General features: G+C 50.9%; 14 non-coding genes across 14 annotated transcripts; all 14 read right to left on the bottom strand.

The window, feature by feature from the left end:
- Positions 1–392: 392 nt before the first annotated feature.
- Positions 393–465, bottom strand: Trnaa-ugc. The gene has a single exon. It is a non-coding gene; the product is annotated as a tRNA-Ala (tRNA).
- A 1,013-nt stretch (positions 466–1,478) lies between these two features.
- Trnaa-agc lies at positions 1,479–1,551 on the bottom strand. The gene has a single exon. It is a non-coding gene; the product is annotated as a tRNA-Ala (tRNA).
- A 416-nt stretch (positions 1,552–1,967) lies between these two features.
- On the bottom strand, positions 1,968–2,040 carry Trnaa-ugc. Its single transcript has one exon. It is a non-coding gene; the product is annotated as a tRNA-Ala (tRNA).
- A 1,013-nt stretch (positions 2,041–3,053) lies between these two features.
- On the bottom strand, positions 3,054–3,126 carry Trnaa-agc. Its single transcript has one exon. It is a non-coding gene; the product is annotated as a tRNA-Ala (tRNA).
- A 416-nt stretch (positions 3,127–3,542) lies between these two features.
- Trnaa-ugc lies at positions 3,543–3,615 on the bottom strand. The gene has a single exon. It is a non-coding gene; the product is annotated as a tRNA-Ala (tRNA).
- A 1,013-nt stretch (positions 3,616–4,628) lies between these two features.
- On the bottom strand, positions 4,629–4,701 carry Trnaa-agc. The gene has a single exon. It is a non-coding gene; the product is annotated as a tRNA-Ala (tRNA).
- A 416-nt stretch (positions 4,702–5,117) lies between these two features.
- Trnaa-ugc lies at positions 5,118–5,190 on the bottom strand. The gene has a single exon. It is a non-coding gene; the product is annotated as a tRNA-Ala (tRNA).
- Positions 5,191–6,203: 1,013 nt separating this feature from the next.
- Trnaa-agc lies at positions 6,204–6,276 on the bottom strand. The gene has a single exon. It is a non-coding gene; the product is annotated as a tRNA-Ala (tRNA).
- A 416-nt stretch (positions 6,277–6,692) lies between these two features.
- On the bottom strand, positions 6,693–6,765 carry Trnaa-ugc. Its single transcript has one exon. It is a non-coding gene; the product is annotated as a tRNA-Ala (tRNA).
- Positions 6,766–8,262: 1,497 nt separating this feature from the next.
- On the bottom strand, positions 8,263–8,335 carry Trnaa-ugc. The gene has a single exon. It is a non-coding gene; the product is annotated as a tRNA-Ala (tRNA).
- A 1,014-nt stretch (positions 8,336–9,349) lies between these two features.
- Trnaa-agc lies at positions 9,350–9,422 on the bottom strand. The gene has a single exon. It is a non-coding gene; the product is annotated as a tRNA-Ala (tRNA).
- A 416-nt stretch (positions 9,423–9,838) lies between these two features.
- Trnaa-ugc lies at positions 9,839–9,911 on the bottom strand. The gene has a single exon. It is a non-coding gene; the product is annotated as a tRNA-Ala (tRNA).
- Positions 9,912–10,924: 1,013 nt separating this feature from the next.
- On the bottom strand, positions 10,925–10,997 carry Trnaa-agc. Its single transcript has one exon. It is a non-coding gene; the product is annotated as a tRNA-Ala (tRNA).
- Positions 10,998–11,411: 414 nt separating this feature from the next.
- Positions 11,412–11,484, bottom strand: Trnaa-ugc. The gene has a single exon. It is a non-coding gene; the product is annotated as a tRNA-Ala (tRNA).
- Positions 11,485–12,905: the final 1,421 nt, after the last annotated feature.

Genomic DNA, 12,905 nt, shown 5'->3' with positions numbered 1-12,905 from the left:
GCCATATCAATGACACAGACCCTTGCACTCCCATTATTCCGCTGACAAACACTACTCTCAATGTGTCCGTGAGGGTGTCTTTCAGGTTTCCTGCATTCTGTATCGAATCGTAGTTGGCCAAAATCAAAGTGGCACGCACGACGTCGAAAATAGCGTTCGGCCAACGCTCTGAGGTAGACGAACGTGTTGTCCACTCTCTAGACTTCATTGAGGTTAGGCCGTTATACCTAAGGCAGATTTGCACTCGATGACACCTCGACAACAGCCGGTCCTCACATTTACGTCTTGCTCTCCTTACGTCAGTATACGAGTCTGTGACGCTGGCTTTGCAACATCTTGCGTGCCTTTAGGCTCGCCGCGACCAACACTTACCACGCACTGACCACAAAACATGGAGGCGCCGGGGCTTGAACCCGGGACCTTTCACATGCAAAGCGAACGCTCTACCAACTGAGCTACGCCCCCAAGCACAAGCAAGCTGCGCTGATCTCCGTTCTTTGCTACTCTTATGTGCACGGACGCGATGGTTGGTTGGTTTGCAGGGGTGAAGGGACCAGAGTACAAAGGCGCGGACACGTTCACATACGCAAGAGTTCCAAGTAGTTTCGATGCTCTGGTATTACGACTGCAAATTCCGTCCGTTTTTAACGTCTTAAATTGAAGGGACAGTCACAAGTTGCTCCGTTTTCACTCCATGTCGACAATCACACAGCACCTGAGGTAACAAGCACATCTGAAGACCCATTGTGCACTCGACTGTTCATGCCAACTCACTGCCTCGCACTTTACTACTGTGTACCACTCTTGTCGTCCAACTGCAAAAGACTGGGCCACAACAACTTTCCGCGTCTCCATTGCACTGCGCAAACTACGAAACGCTCCCCAAACATGGCACTCACCCACGCAGACGACTTTTCCGACTTTACACGACGCTCACGCAACGCTCACGCTAGTGACAGCCTTATTTAGAGCTTGACGTCGCACACAAGCGAATGAGCACATTTCGCCTACGACTTAGGCCGCCCTCCTACTGTGGCTGTTCGGTGTCTGCAGGCAGCGAGGGGCTGCAAGCTTCCTGTGTTCGCGCCTATGTCACCTCTGCTTGCTTGTCAGAGACAGAGTATCGCAAAACATACAACTCACTCCATGAATTGATTGCTACGGCATCTGTCATCAGCAGTCACAACTAGCAACACCAGTAGCAGCCGACTGCACGTCAAGAATTGGAATGTGCAGTGGGATTTTTGTGAATTCGGCGCAAGGCTGATCTTTGCGACATAGGTTTGAGAATCTTATGGGAACACTTGTACTGTTTCTAAATTAAGTGTAGTGGTGGGAGGAGGGTGCTTCGTGCGCATTACAGCACGCTTGCCAATTGTGGCTGCTAATCGTTGGCTCGTATCTGCCTTGACACATTTTCTGGCTGTGTATTATTCCACTTGCATGGCAGTGTGCGCATGTTGGTGTGTTAAAAATTCTGGAGGCGCTGGGTATCGATCCCAGTACCTCTCGCATGCTAAGCGAGCGCTCTACCATCTGAGCTACGCCCCCTGCTGACGAACTGCGCTACATACAGCCATATCAATGACACAGACCCTTGCACTCCCATTATTCCGCTGACAAACACTACTCTCAATGTGTCCGTGAGGGTGTCTTTCAGGTTTCCTGCATTCTGTATCGAATCGTAGTTGGCCAAAATCAAAGTGGCACGCACGACGTCGAAAATAGCGTTCGGCCAACGCTCTGAGGTAGACGAACGTGTTGTCCACTCTCTAGACTTCATTGAGGTTAGGCCGTTATACCTAAGGCAGATTTGCACTCGATGACACCTCGACAACAGCCGGTCCTCACATTTACGTCTTGCTCTCCTTACGTCAGTATACGAGTCTGTGACGCTGGCTTTGCAACATCTTGCGTGCCTTTAGGCTCGCCGCGACCAACACTTACCACGCACTGACCACAAAACATGGAGGCGCCGGGGCTTGAACCCGGGACCTTTCACATGCAAAGCGAACGCTCTACCAACTGAGCTACGCCCCCAAGCACAAGCAAGCTGCGCTGATCTCCGTTCTTTGCTACTCTTATGTGCACGGACGCGATGGTTGGTTGGTTTGCAGGGGTGAAGGGACCAGAGTACAAAGGCGCGGACACGTTCACATACGCAAGAGTTCCAAGTAGTTTCGATGCTCTGGTATTACGACTGCAAATTCCGTCCGTTTTTAACGTCTTAAATTGAAGGGACAGTCACAAGTTGCTCCGTTTTCACTCCATGTCGACAATCACACAGCACCTGAGGTAACAAGCACATCTGAAGACCCATTGTGCACTCGACTGTTCATGCCAACTCACTGCCTCGCACTTTACTACTGTGTACCACTCTTGTCGTCCAACTGCAAAAGACTGGGCCACAACAACTTTCCGCGTCTCCATTGCACTGCGCAAACTACGAAACGCTCCCCAAACATGGCACTCACCCACGCAGACGACTTTTCCGACTTTACACGACGCTCACGCAACGCTCACGCTAGTGACAGCCTTATTTAGAGCTTGACGTCGCACACAAGCGAATGAGCACATTTCGCCTACGACTTAGGCCGCCCTCCTACTGTGGCTGTTCGGTGTCTGCAGGCAGCGAGGGGCTGCAAGCTTCCTGTGTTCGCGCCTATGTCACCTCTGCTTGCTTGTCAGAGACAGAGTATCGCAAAACATACAACTCACTCCATGAATTGATTGCTACGGCATCTGTCATCAGCAGTCACAACTAGCAACACCAGTAGCAGCCGACTGCACGTCAAGAATTGGAATGTGCAGTGGGATTTTTGTGAATTCGGCGCAAGGCTGATCTTTGCGACATAGGTTTGAGAATCTTATGGGAACACTTGTACTGTTTCTAAATTAAGTGTAGTGGTGGGAGGAGGGTGCTTCGTGCGCATTACAGCACGCTTGCCAATTGTGGCTGCTAATCGTTGGCTCGTATCTGCCTTGACACATTTTCTGGCTGTGTATTATTCCACTTGCATGGCAGTGTGCGCATGTTGGTGTGTTAAAAATTCTGGAGGCGCTGGGTATCGATCCCAGTACCTCTCGCATGCTAAGCGAGCGCTCTACCATCTGAGCTACGCCCCCTGCTGACGAACTGCGCTACATACAGCCATATCAATGACACAGACCCTTGCACTCCCATTATTCCGCTGACAAACACTACTCTCAATGTGTCCGTGAGGGTGTCTTTCAGGTTTCCTGCATTCTGTATCGAATCGTAGTTGGCCAAAATCAAAGTGGCACGCACGACGTCGAAAATAGCGTTCGGCCAACGCTCTGAGGTAGACGAACGTGTTGTCCACTCTCTAGACTTCATTGAGGTTAGGCCGTTATACCTAAGGCAGATTTGCACTCGATGACACCTCGACAACAGCCGGTCCTCACATTTACGTCTTGCTCTCCTTACGTCAGTATACGAGTCTGTGACGCTGGCTTTGCAACATCTTGCGTGCCTTTAGGCTCGCCGCGACCAACACTTACCACGCACTGACCACAAAACATGGAGGCGCCGGGGCTTGAACCCGGGACCTTTCACATGCAAAGCGAACGCTCTACCAACTGAGCTACGCCCCCAAGCACAAGCAAGCTGCGCTGATCTCCGTTCTTTGCTACTCTTATGTGCACGGACGCGATGGTTGGTTGGTTTGCAGGGGTGAAGGGACCAGAGTACAAAGGCGCGGACACGTTCACATACGCAAGAGTTCCAAGTAGTTTCGATGCTCTGGTATTACGACTGCAAATTCCGTCCGTTTTTAACGTCTTAAATTGAAGGGACAGTCACAAGTTGCTCCGTTTTCACTCCATGTCGACAATCACACAGCACCTGAGGTAACAAGCACATCTGAAGACCCATTGTGCACTCGACTGTTCATGCCAACTCACTGCCTCGCACTTTACTACTGTGTACCACTCTTGTCGTCCAACTGCAAAAGACTGGGCCACAACAACTTTCCGCGTCTCCATTGCACTGCGCAAACTACGAAACGCTCCCCAAACATGGCACTCACCCACGCAGACGACTTTTCCGACTTTACACGACGCTCACGCAACGCTCACGCTAGTGACAGCCTTATTTAGAGCTTGACGTCGCACACAAGCGAATGAGCACATTTCGCCTACGACTTAGGCCGCCCTCCTACTGTGGCTGTTCGGTGTCTGCAGGCAGCGAGGGGCTGCAAGCTTCCTGTGTTCGCGCCTATGTCACCTCTGCTTGCTTGTCAGAGACAGAGTATCGCAAAACATACAACTCACTCCATGAATTGATTGCTACGGCATCTGTCATCAGCAGTCACAACTAGCAACACCAGTAGCAGCCGACTGCACGTCAAGAATTGGAATGTGCAGTGGGATTTTTGTGAATTCGGCGCAAGGCTGATCTTTGCGACATAGGTTTGAGAATCTTATGGGAACACTTGTACTGTTTCTAAATTAAGTGTAGTGGTGGGAGGAGGGTGCTTCGTGCGCATTACAGCACGCTTGCCAATTGTGGCTGCTAATCGTTGGCTCGTATCTGCCTTGACACATTTTCTGGCTGTGTATTATTCCACTTGCATGGCAGTGTGCGCATGTTGGTGTGTTAAAAATTCTGGAGGCGCTGGGTATCGATCCCAGTACCTCTCGCATGCTAAGCGAGCGCTCTACCATCTGAGCTACGCCCCCTGCTGACGAACTGCGCTACATACAGCCATATCAATGACACAGACCCTTGCACTCCCATTATTCCGCTGACAAACACTACTCTCAATGTGTCCGTGAGGGTGTCTTTCAGGTTTCCTGCATTCTGTATCGAATCGTAGTTGGCCAAAATCAAAGTGGCACGCACGACGTCGAAAATAGCGTTCGGCCAACGCTCTGAGGTAGACGAACGTGTTGTCCACTCTCTAGACTTCATTGAGGTTAGGCCGTTATACCTAAGGCAGATTTGCACTCGATGACACCTCGACAACAGCCGGTCCTCACATTTACGTCTTGCTCTCCTTACGTCAGTATACGAGTCTGTGACGCTGGCTTTGCAACATCTTGCGTGCCTTTAGGCTCGCCGCGACCAACACTTACCACGCACTGACCACAAAACATGGAGGCGCCGGGGCTTGAACCCGGGACCTTTCACATGCAAAGCGAACGCTCTACCAACTGAGCTACGCCCCCAAGCACAAGCAAGCTGCGCTGATCTCCGTTCTTTGCTACTCTTATGTGCACGGACGCGATGGTTGGTTGGTTTGCAGGGGTGAAGGGACCAGAGTACAAAGGCGCGGACACGTTCACATACGCAAGAGTTCCAAGTAGTTTCGATGCTCTGGTATTACGACTGCAAATTCCGTCCGTTTTTAACGTCTTAAATTGAAGGGACAGTCACAAGTTGCTCCGTTTTCACTCCATGTCGACAATCACACAGCACCTGAGGTAACAAGCACATCTGAAGACCCATTGTGCACTCGACTGTTCATGCCAACTCACTGCCTCGCACTTTACTACTGTGTACCACTCTTGTCGTCCAACTGCAAAAGACTGGGCCACAACAACTTTCCGCGTCTCCATTGCACTGCGCAAACTACGAAACGCTCCCCAAACATGGCACTCACCCACGCAGACGACTTTTCCGACTTTACACGACGCTCACGCAACGCTCACGCTAGTGACAGCCTTATTTAGAGCTTGACGTCGCACACAAGCGAATGAGCACATTTCGCCTACGACTTAGGCCGCCCTCCTACTGTGGCTGTTCGGTGTCTGCAGGCAGCGAGGGGCTGCAAGCTTCCTGTGTTCGCGCCTATGTCACCTCTGCTTGCTTGTCAGAGACAGAGTATCGCAAAACATACAACTCACTCCATGAATTGATTGCTACGGCATCTGTCATCAGCAGTCACAACTAGCAACACCAGTAGCAGCCGACTGCACGTCAAGAATTGGAATGTGCAGTGGGATTTTTGTGAATTCGGCGCAAGGCTGATCTTTGCGACATAGGTTTGAGAATCTTATGGGAACACTTGTACTGTTTCTAAATTAAGTGTAGTGGTGGGAGGAGGGTGCTTCGTGCGCATTACAGCACGCTTGCCAATTGTGGCTGCTAATCGTTGGCTCGTATCTGCCTTGACACATTTTCTGGCTGTGTATTATTCCACTTGCATGGCAGTGTGCGCATGTTGGTGTGTTAAAAATTCTGGAGGCGCTGGGTATCGATCCCAGTACCTCTCGCATGCTAAGCGAGCGCTCTACCATCTGAGCTACGCCCCCTGCTGACGAACTGCGCTACATACAGCCATATCAATGACACAGACCCTTGCACTCCCATTATTCCGCTGACAAACACTACTCTCAATGTGTCCGTGAGGGTGTCTTTCAGGTTTCCTGCATTCTGTATCGAATCGTAGTTGGCCAAAATCAAAGTGGCACGCACGACGTCGAAAATAGCGTTCGGCCAACGCTCTGAGGTAGACGAACGTGTTGTCCACTCTCTAGACTTCATTGAGGTTAGGCCGTTATACCTAAGGCAGATTTGCACTCGATGACACCTCGACAACAGCCGGTCCTCACATTTACGTCTTGCTCTCCTTACGTCAGTATACGAGTCTGTGACGCTGGCTTTGCAACATCTTGCGTGCCTTTAGGCTCGCCGCGACCAACACTTACCACGCACTGACCACAAAACATGGAGGCGCCGGGGCTTGAACCCGGGACCTTTCACATGCAAAGCGAACGCTCTACCAACTGAGCTACGCCCCCAAGCACAAGCAAGCTGCGCTGATCTCCGTTCTTTGCTACTCTTATGTGCACGGACGCGATGGTTGGTTGGTTTGCAGGGGTGAAGGGACCAGAGTACAAAGGCGCGGACACGTTCACATACGCAAGAGTTCCAAGTAGTTTCGATGCTCTGGTATTACGACTGCAAATTCCGTCCGTTTTTAACGTCTTAAATTGAAGGGACAGTCACAAGTTGCTCCGTTTTCACTCCATGTCGACAATCACACAGCACCTGAGGTAACAAGCACATCTGAAGACCCATTGTGCACTCGACTGTTCATGCCAACTCACTGCCTCGCACTTTACTACTGTGTACCACTCTTGTCGTCCAACTGCAAAAGACTGGGCCACAACAACTTTCCGCGTCTCCATTGCACTGCGCAAACTACGAAACGCTCCCCAAACATGGCACTCACCCACGCAGACGACTTTTCCGACTTTACACGACGCTCACGCAACGCTCACGCTAGTGACAGCCTTATTTAGAGCTTGACGTCGCACACAAGCGAATGAGCACATTTCGCCTACGACTTAGGCCGCCCTCCTACTGTGGCTGTTCGGTGTCTGCAGGCAGCGAGGGGCTGCAAGCTTCCTGTGTTCGCGCCTATGTCACCTCTGCTTGCTTGTCAGAGACAGAGTATCGCAAAACATACAACTCACTCCATGAATTGATTGCTACGGCATCTGTCATCAGCAGTCACAACTAGCAACACCAGTAGCAGCCGACTGCACGTCAAGAATTGGAATGTGCAGTGGGATTTTTGTGAATTCGGCGCAAGGCTGATCTTTGCGACATAGGTTTGAGAATCTTATGGGAACACTTGTACTGTTTCTAATTAAGTGTAGTGGTGGGAGGAGGGTGCTTCGTGCGCATTACAGCACGCTTGCCAATTGTGGCTGCTAATCGTTGGCTCGTATCTGCCTGACACATTTCTGGCTGTGTATTATTCCACTTGCATGGCAGTGTGCGCATGTTGGTGTGTTAAAAATTCTGGAGGCGCTGGTATCGATCCCAGTACCTCTCGCATGCTAAGCGAGCGCTCTACCATCTGAGCTACGCCCCCTGCTGACGAACTGCGCTACATACAGCCATATCAATGACACAGACCCTTGCACTCCCATTATTCCGCTGACAACACTACTCTCAATGTGTCCGTGAGGGTGTCTTTCAGGTTTCCTGCATTCTGTATCGAATCGTAGTTGGCCAAAATCAAAGTGGCACGCACGACGTCGAAAATAGCGTTCGGCCAACGCTCTGAGGTAGACGAACGTGTTGTCCACTCTCTAGACTTCATTGAGGTTAGGCCGTTATACCTAAGGCAGATTTGCACTCGATGACACCTCGACAACAGCCGGTCCTCACATTTACGTCTTGCTCTCCTTACGTCAGTATACGAGTCTGTGACGCTGGCTTTGCAACATCTTGCGTGCCTTTAGGCTCGCCGCGACCAACACTTACCACGCACTGACCACAAAACATGGAGGCGCCGGGGCTTGAACCCGGGACCTTTCACATGCAAAGCGAACGCTCTACCAACTGAGCTACGCCCCCAAGCACAAGCAAGCTGCGCTGATCTCCGTTCTTTGCTACTCTTATGTGCACGGACGCGATGGTTGGTTGGTTTGCAGGGGTGAAGGGACCAGAGTACAAAGGCGCGGACACGTTCACATACGCAAGAGTTCCAAGTAGTTTCGATGCTCTGGTATTACGACTGCAAATTCCGTCCGTTTTTAACGTCTTAAATTGAAGGGACAGTCACAAGTTGCTCCGTTTTCACTCCATGTCGACAATCACACAGCACCTGAGGTAACAAGCACATCTGAAGACCCATTGTGCACTCGACTGTTCATGCCAACTCACTGCCTCGCACTTTACTACTGTGTACCACTCTTGTCGTCCAACTGCAAAAGACTGGGCCACAACAACTTTCCGCGTCTCCATTGCACTGCGCAAACTACGAAACGCTCCCCAAACATGGCACTCACCCACGCAGACGACTTTTCCGACTTTACACGACGCTCACGCAACGCTCACGCTAGTGACAGCCTTATTTAGAGCTTGACGTCGCACACAAGCGAATGAGCACATTTCGCCTACGACTTAGGCCGCCCTCCTACTGTGGCTGTTCGGTGTCTGCAGGCAGCGAGGGGCTGCAAGCTTCCTGTGTTCGCGCCTATGTCACCTCTGCTTGCTTGTCAGAGACAGAGTATCGCAAAACATACAACTCACTCCATGAATTGATTGCTACGGCATCTGTCATCAGCAGTCACAACTAGCAACACCAGTAGCAGCCGACTGCACGTCAAGAATTGGAATGTGCAGTGGGATTTTTGTGAATTCGGCGCAAGGCTGATCTTTGCGACATAGGTTTGAGAATCTTAATGGGAACACTTGTACTGTTTCTAAATTAAGTGTAGTGGTGGGAGGAGGGTGCTTCGTGCGCATTACAGCACGCTTGCCAATTGTGGCTGCTAATCGTTGGCTCGTATCTGCCTTGACACATTTTCTGGCTGTGTATTATTCCACTTGCATGGCAGTGTGCGCATGTTGGTGTGTTAAAAATTCTGGAGGCGCTGGGTATCGATCCCAGTACCTCTCGCATGCTAAGCGAGCGCTCTACCATCTGAGCTACGCCCCCTGCTGACGAACTGCGCTACATACAGCCATATCAATGACACAGACCCTTGCACTCCCATTATTCCGCTGACAAACACTACTCTCAATGTGTCCGTGAGGGTGTCTTTCAGGTTTCCTGCATTCTGTATCGAATCGTAGTTGGCCAAAATCAAAGTGGCACGCACGACGTCGAAAATAGCGTTCGGCCAACGCTCTGAGGTAGACGAACGTGTTGTCCACTCTCTAGACTTCATTGAGGTTAGGCCGTTATACCTAAGGCAGATTTGCACTCGATGACACCTCGACAACAGCCGGTCCTCACATTTACGTCTTGCTCTCCTTACGTCAGTATACGAGTCTGTGACGCTGGCTTTGCAACATCTTGCGTGCCTTTAGGCTCGCCGCGACCAACACTTACCACGCACTGACCACAAAACATGGAGGCGCCGGGGCTTGAACCCGGGACCTTTCACATGCAAAGCGAACGCTCTACCAACTGAGCTACGCCCCCAAGCACAAGCAAGCTGCGCTGATCTCCGTTCTTTGCTACTCTTATGTGCACGGACGCGATGGTTGGTTGGTTTGCAGGGGTGAAGGGACCAGAGTACAAAGGCGCGGACACGTTCACATACGCAAGAGTTCCAAGTAGTTTCGATGCTCTGGTATTACGACTGCAAATTCCGTCCGTTTTTAACGTCTTAAATTGAAGGGACAGTCACAAGTTGCTCCGTTTTCACTCCATGTCGACAATCACACAGCACCTGAGGTAACAAGCACATCTGAAGACCCATTGTGCACTCGACTGTTCATGCCAACTCACTGCCTCGCACTTTACTACTGTGTACCACTCTTGTCGGTCCAACTGCAAAAGACTGGGCCACAACAACTTTCCGCGTCTCCATTGCACTGCGCAAACTACGAAACGCTCCCCAAACATGGCACTCACCCACGCAGACGACTTTTCCGACTTTACACGACGCTCACGCAACGCTCACGCTAGTGACAGCCTTATTTAGAGCTTGACGTCGCACACAAGCGAATGAGCACATTTCGCCTACGACTTAGGCCGCCCTCCTACTGTGGCTGTTCGGTGTCTGCAGGCAGCGAGGGGCTGCAAGCTTCCTGTGTTCGCGCCTATGTCACCTCTGCTTGCTTGTCAGAGACAGAGTATCGCAAAACATACAACTCACTCCATGAATTGATTGCTACGGCATCTGTCATCAGCAGTCACAACTAGCAACACCAGTAGCAGCCGACTGCACGTCAAGAATTGGAATGTGCAGTGGGATTTTTGTGAATTCGGCGCAAGGCTGATCTTTGCGACATAGGTTTGAGAATCTTATGGGAACACTTGTACTGTTTCTAAATTAAGTGTAGTGGTGGGAGGAGGGTGCTTCGTGCGCATTACAGCACGCTTGCCAATTGTGGCTGCTAATCGTTGGCTCGTATCTGCCTTGACACATTTTCTGGCTGTGTATTATTCCACTTGCATGGCAGTGTGCGCATGTGGTGTGTTAAAAATTCTGGAGGCGCTGGGTATCGATCCCAGTACCTCTCGCATGCTAAGCGAGCGCTCTACCATCTGAGCTACGCCCCTGCTGACGAACTGCGCTACATACAGCCATATCATGACACAGACCCTTGCACTCCCATTATTCCGCTGACAAACACTACTCTCAATGTGTCCGTGAGGGTGTCTTTCAGGTTTCCTGCATTCTGTATCGAATCGTAGTTGGCCAAAATCAAAGTGGCACGCACGACGTCGAAAATAGCGTTCGGCCAACGCTCTGAGGTAGACGAACGTGTTGTCCACTCTCTAGACTTCATTGAGGTTAGGCCGTTATACCTAAGGCAGATTTGCACTCGATGACACCTCGACAACAGCCGGTCCTCACATTTACGTCTTGCTCTCCTTACGTCAGTATACGAGTCTGTGACGCTGGCTTTGCAACATCTTGCGTGCCTTTAGGCTCGCCGCGACCAACACTTACCACGCACTGACCACAAAACATGGAGGCGCCGGGGCTTGAACCCGGGACCTTTCACATGCAAAGCGAACGCTCTACCAACTGAGCTACGCCCCCAAGCACAAGCAAGCTGCGCTGATCTCCGTTCTTTGCTACTCTTATGTGCACGGACGCGATGGTTGGTTGGTTTGCAGGGGTGAAGGGACCAGAGTACAAAGGCGCGGACACGTTCACATACGCAAGAGTTCCAAGTAGTTTCGATGCTCTGGTATTACGACTGCAAATTCCGTCCGTTTTTAACGTCTTAAATTGAAGGGACAGTCACAAGTTGCTCCGTTTTCACTCCATGTCGACAATCACACAGCACCTGAGGTAACAAGCACATCTGAAGACCCATTGTGCACTCGACTGTTCATGCCAACTCACTGCCTCGCACTTTACTACTGTGTACCACTCTTGTCGTCCAACTGCAAAAGACTGGGCCACAACAACTTTCCGCGTCTCCATTGCACTGCGCAAACTACGAAACGCTCCCCAAACATGGCACTCACCCACGCAGACGACTTTTCCGACTTTACACGACGCTCACGCAACGCTCACGCTAGTGACAGCCTTATTTAGAGCTTGACGTCGCACACAAGCGAATGAGCACATTTCGCCTACGACTTAGGCCGCCCTCCTACTGTGGCTGTTCGGTGTCTGCAGGCAGCGAGGGGCTGCAAGCTTCCTGTGTTCGCGCCTATGTCACCTCTGCTTGCTTGTCAGAGACAGAGTATCGCAAAACATACAACTCACTCCATGAATTGATTGCTACGCATCTGTCATCAGCAGTCACAACTAGCAACACCAGTAGCAGCCGACTGCACGTCAAGAATTGGAATGTGCAGTGGGATTTTTGTGAATTCGGCGCAAGGCTGATCTTTGCGACATAGGTTTGAGAATCTTATGGGAACACTTGTACTGTTTCTAAATTAAGTGTAGTGGTGGGAGGAGGGGTGCTTCGTGCGCATTACAGCACGCTTGCCAATTGTGGCTGCTAATCGTTGGCTCGTATCTGCCTTGACACATTTTCTGGCTGTGTATTATTCCACTTGCATGGCAGTGGTGCGCATGTTGGTGTGTTAAAAATTCTGGAGGCGCTGGGTATCGATCCAGTACCTCTCGCATGCTAAGCGAGCGCTCTACCATCTGAGCTACGCCCCCTGCTGACGAACTGCGCTACATACAGCCATATCAATGACACAGACCCTTGCACTCCCATTATTCCGCTGACAAACACTACTCTCAATGTGTCCGTGAGGGTGTCTTTCAGGTTTCCTGCATTCTGTATCGAATCGTAGTTGGCCAAAATCAAAGTGGCACGCACGACGTCGAAAATAGCGTTCGGCCAACGCTCTGAGGTAGACGAACGTGTTGTCCACTCCTAGACTTCATTGAGGTTAGGCCGTTATACCTAAGGCAGATTTGCACTCGATGACACCTCGACAACAGCCGGTCCTCACATTTACGTCTTGCTCTCCTTACGTCAGTATACGAGT

The sequence above is a fragment of the Schistocerca americana genome, unplaced genomic scaffold (genome assembly GCF_021461395.2).
Source record: "Schistocerca americana isolate TAMUIC-IGC-003095 unplaced genomic scaffold, iqSchAmer2.1 HiC_scaffold_1016, whole genome shotgun sequence".
NCBI lineage: Eukaryota > Metazoa > Arthropoda > Insecta > Orthoptera > Acrididae > Schistocerca > Schistocerca americana.
The sequence above is the reverse complement of the archived record's forward strand: the minus strand, read 5'-3'. Positions and strand labels throughout refer to the sequence as shown.